General features: G+C 38.1%; 1 pseudogene; it reads right to left on the bottom strand.

Annotated features, from left to right (window-relative positions):
- Window positions 1-357: 357 nt before the first annotated feature.
- On the bottom strand, window positions 358-4,330 carry LOC138036288 (uncharacterized; annotated as a pseudogene).
- Between the last annotated feature and the right edge of the window lie 1,356 nt (window positions 4,331-5,686).

Below are 5,686 nucleotides of genomic sequence, written 5' to 3'. Positions count from 1 at the left end.
GGATTAGGGATCAAAATTTTGGGCAAACATATGGGATCAGTTATGAAAAAATATACCTCGTTACGACCCTGTTCTATTTACTGGTCAAGCGTTTTATTGGCTATGCAAAATGCAATCCTTAGTGGTGCTTGGTCATCTTCTACAGTACTCGTCTTTTCCCAAGAGACCATGTATTTCCTGATCATTTACTGGCTTTCCCTTTGAAGGCAATGTTGTATATTATTTTAAACGCAAAAACCCCTCTGTCAGCTAAGTTAGAAAACGGTAATTAGTTAGCGTCTCCCACATTAAAGAAAGTTACTGTATTGTAACGTAGTGCTAGAAAAGAAATGAAACTGGAATATGATACTAAATCAACTACAACGAACAGAAAAATGTTTCCCAGATCTCCTCCTTGAACTTGTACGTCTTTTCTGTGAGAACTCTGTGTGGGGCAATCCTGTTTGGCTGACGGGTTGTTTGGTAGAACTGTAAGGAGGATGCCTCACGAAGCACATTTTCATTCTGTTCAAATGAACACACATTCAAGAGGAAGTGTTACTTTCTGTTGCACATAAACATTGAACATAACGTTGCACGTAACACTATTTTAAACCCTTGCATTTGCCTAATACTCAAGTGACATACAGCGTATGAAATTGTGGTCAAAGACAACCATGATAATTATGCTTTTAGAGTCTGAATTATATTGTACAATTTATAAATATTTAATGAGAATGCCATCCAACAGAAATACAATGTATTCAGAGGACATGTATATCTGTGTATTTTTCAAGACACTGACTGAGTGCTTGGTAAGTTAGAACTCACTGTAGACCTCCATATCTAAACGGCACAACAACCATTCTCTAAATTGAATATGAAATACTACCTCAAGTGTCAAACGTTAGCACTACTGCAGGAGAGTTCTCGCAATAACAGTAATATGCAGTCAGTTTTCTCTTGTTCTAATATTACTTAATATAAAAAAAAAGGTATACTCATGATAAAAAGACATTACCCAGTCCAGAATGCCCAACTGTATTCGCATTTCATACGTGTCTGCCTTACTGAAATGAATGCGCTTTGGAGTGTCAATAAGCATCACCAAATGCAGTGATTCAATCCAGTATGTATCACGACACTAGGCCAAAAAAAAAAAATGGTTTTTTAACAGCATCAGACGTCATTGAACTTTGTTAACTATCCAGTTGTAAATGACTTCCCACCCTTTCCAAGTGTTGTCCCCCATTCTACCATAACCCCATCTCCGTGATACTCCAAGCATAGAAAGTTATCTTTTTGTCATTTATTTTTTTAAAGTGCAGGCGTATCATACTCAATGAAAATATGTCTTGACAAGCTATAGGGCAGACCTTGAAATTGCATTAAAACACTACACCATTACTGTTATTAAATATTACCAAAACATAACCCTCAGCATTTTTGAATATTGTGGTGCCTTCCACAGCTTTCCTATATGCAGCGATAGCTTTCTCACTGACAAGAGGCTTTTTGCTGCAAACGTAGCCATCTTCTTTACAGCGGGAGTCTTGGTGGCATTTGGTATGGTTTCCCTGTACAAGAACTGTAGTTTTAGTAATCTTTTTTACTCATTAAATCATCCATTTTAAAGATCAATAACAATCCCTTGCAAGTAACTTGAGTTTTGATAATAATTGAGATAGTACCTGGTAATGATCCACTATGTTGGTAATATAGTTCCTGAGTACATCAGCATCACCATTGCAATTTTTCATCCCATAGTAGATGTGTGTCTTTGTACATTTGACTGAAATAAGATGTTCCTCGAAATCTCATTGTAATGCAAGATTACTTCAGCAATAGTGCACAATTTCTATGGTATATGTCATCCATGTTACCTTTGTCTGACAATTCTGCAAACCAACTTTTTTCTCCATCCCGAACAAGACCACTAGCTACCTTTGGATAGCTTTCTTCACACCTTTTCCACCTTCACAAGAAATAAATAATAGGAAAAAGTGAGATCGACAAGTGCGATTGACAAGGGGTGATTACAATGTATGTTTTTCCTGCATAAGAGGATGTTACTGTAATAACGTACACCTGTACCATGCCAACTGTCGTAAGAGTTTTTTATCCCCTTAGTACTAAACCAATGTTTCAAGCCTGGCACATAGTCATGTGCCACTTCACCAACCCGGTGACCTGCATGTAGAAAAGGGTGTGCACAACAGCAAACAAGTCACTAAAAAACATTATAAATTGGATATGGATCATATCATTTACATTCATCAAGATTCTACTTGCAAGTCACGCACAAACTGGAAAATTTGGCATAAGATCAGGAGTCACTTAGAGTGCTATTCAGTGGATTATGGCCACAGTAAAATATATACATCCAAACATAATAGTAAATACATTATTACTCAACAATAGTAGCAACAAAGACAATAATAGTTTTTGATACCAGAAGTAACAAGGTGAACCCCACCAGGATGCCGATAAATAATTTTTTTTGGCCTCACCAAGGGTTCCCAAAGATTCTATGACTTCTTTGGTCATGGGTATTTCTCTTGATGCCGCTGCACTCATGTCCTCTTTTGACCAGTTTAAACTGTATACAACCTTTTTATTGCTGCAAATGTAAACAATAAAACATATATCTGCATGTACTTAGAAAGAACTGCGTGCTTACTATACAAAAATATTACAGTAATTAACGGTTGAATTGCACTCTTTCTATCACACAAAATTAGTTTACCTGTGTGATAATGCTGAAACTGTCATATGTTGGGCTCCACGGCTAGAATCATGCCGTGCATCAGTTATGATGACCTATATAGCAGTTATGCATGTAAATGAATGGAGAAGACAGGAACGTTTCTAATATCAATGATATTACAATGTTAAAAGTACTTTACACTGTTATAATAAAGCGCCATTCACTCAATTTTTACAAATATATAACAAAGTTTAAAAAATATTCATCTAACTTTTTATTAGACATAATTCCCTAATTTATTATGTTTAGTGGTGTTAGACAAACCACTTGAATTTAAATGGAAAGTTCATCTTGGTAACACACCAACAAAACCACATGGAAGATAAACAATTTTTTGAGCATTTTTTTTTAAAACAATTTACTAACATCACCATGGAGAAAATACTGAGGATCTTGCTGCGCCTCTGTCCGAGCCCCTAGTAACTTTCTTTCATAGACACATTTTACTGCATCCTTGTACCCCAAAGAAGAACGAACTGACAAAGAAAAAATGAAGAACAAACTATGCAATACAATCATTACAAAAGTAATGTACTCTCCAGTCCAAACAAAGTGTAGAAAACTATCTGACAAAACACAATAACACTGCCCCAATTGAATAATAAATTATTATTCATTTATAAGGTCAACTGGAGGGCAGTGGAGAAGATATAACACAATAATAATTGCATTTTACTTTGATGGTTGTACAAATTTCGGGGTATTTGGGAAGCAGTGAACACACAAATAAAAATAATGTTACCAGTGAAGATATACTGCTGATCCACGTGGCCAATTCGAGCTGCCTGGCAGGAATTTATATACTGGGTCTCTGTCTAGACCCGAACAAGTGAAACCATGAACCATCCTAATAATGCAAGGAAACTGATGAAAATTTGCAACATCAACCTGCACATTAATTACCACTGAATCTGGAAAAAAAACAACAGAATAATAATAAGAAGAAAGACAGGTAATATACACCTCAAATTGGCTGTAAATTTTCCAGCAACAGTGCTCCTTGAGTACCATCGAACATAATGACCAGCGATGCAAGAGATGCTAATTCGTGCAGTGTCCATGATTTTTCACGGCAAAAGATTGTAAATCTAACGTAAACCCACACAAAGGACAATTACCGTCGTAACCAGCCATGGTTGCCACAAGGCGCTGTAAGGCATCGTTCGATGCAATAAAATAATCTTCCATCGGTTTACTAGGTGTGTGAATGTCAAAACATTCCGTCATGTTTTCCCCAATAGCCAAGATGTACGGAGGAAGAATATCTGTTTGAATGTCAACATCGCGAGTGCGGGACTTTTGTCCTATCAGTTCTTCACTCGATGAAGAACACAAAGGGGTTTGCCTTCCCATACCTCCACTTTGCCCAAACTCTTGAAAAACCTGTAACAATTTCTCAATCATAAGAAGATTTCCCATCAGCGTCCGGCTTGTGATACGAAGGACACTTTTCACGTGCTGGAGTTGAGACTTGACGCGCTGCAAACGCCCTTCACTTTCAGGTTCCACTTCCAGCTGTATGCTATGTCGAATTCTTGGACGACCATCCATTACCTTGGCTTTCTTTGAAGTAAAATCGGACATGGTGGAACGTAAAACTCACGGCGAAAATGGAGAAGTTAAATACGTAAAAAAAGGAATTGCGTAGCCAGCAAAGTATTTCGGTTTATGGGGGAAGACGGGGGAAGAAAGAAACCGTACCTTCTGCAACCGTCATCTGCCATGAATCGAAACCTTTCTGTTGTTCGGACTTTCTTCGGAACCTGTTCAGATCAAAAGCTTTGAGTATGACACGACTATTAAAAACCTCAACTTGGGAAACTGAAGGCTCAAGGATAGGAAGAGACGAGCGCGTGGAGCCTACTACGTGTACCGAAACCGCGCGATTGGAGGAACAGTTACGGGCGCCAAATTCAAATTTCTGAGTACCAAAATTTTTAATTTTTTGTATCTCGAACAAAAACCAGTTGCACTTCAAGTTTTTTTACTTTTATAAGCAGGATTGACAAATTTCCACGGAAAATGAAGCGCTCACACTTCATTACAGCCTCTTGTTCAATATGAGCGAGTTCCCTTCTTCTTGCTCACTTAGGCCACCATATTGAATAAAGTCGTGCAAATGGCACTTGCGTGACAAAGGGGGGGGAGGAGCTATCCCTTTTATAGGCAGTGTCCTTGTTTAACTTTGAATTTGTTTATTTTTTTTTTCTTTTAAATTGGTTAAGCTCAATATTTCTCTTTGTTTTCGTTTAAACTTTGAAAAAATCTAATGGCAGCTATCGACCACTATAGATATATCTCAAGTGAGTTTTTTGTGATACGTTGCCCACAATCACTCATGAATTTATGGCAAATTTGGCTGATATCTATCACGTTGAAATCAACAACGCACAACAGTTAATACCCAGGGGCCAGTGGCTCAAAGCCTGGTTAGCACTAACTGTTGGTTAAGAGGTATCAAAACCTATAGGTTTCCATGGTATTTAAAGCTACTATTGATACGGTCGATCACTCAATACTATTGAACTGATTAGCTCATCGTTTTGGTTTACGTGGCTCAGCTTTGGCTTGGTTCAGATCATACCTGAGCAACAGATCTCACTTTGTTTGTATTCGGGGTGTTAGGTCTGCTACGCGTTCCTTATCGTGTGGTGTGCCTCAGGGATCTGTGCTGGGACCAATACTGTACTTACTTTATGTCTCGCCACTCGGGGATATTGTGAGGCGATGCAACATGGGTTTTCATTTTTATGCTGATGATACCCAGTTGTATCTCTCTTTCAATTCCCAGAGTGCCGATGATCAGGTTACTTCCGTTTCCCGGGTTTAATCTTGTGTTAGAGAGATCAACAACTGGATGACCCGCAATAAACTTAGGCTAAATAGCTTGTCATGAGCTCTAGGTACCGGCCCCATCCATCTTTAGACAGTATAGTAGTG

The sequence above is a fragment of the Montipora capricornis genome, chromosome 2 (assembly GCF_036669925.1).
Source record: "Montipora capricornis isolate CH-2021 chromosome 2, ASM3666992v2, whole genome shotgun sequence".
NCBI classification, from domain to species: Eukaryota; Metazoa; Cnidaria; class Anthozoa; order Scleractinia; family Acroporidae; genus Montipora; species Montipora capricornis.
The sequence above is the reverse complement of the archived record's forward strand: the minus strand, read 5'-3'. Positions and strand labels throughout refer to the sequence as shown.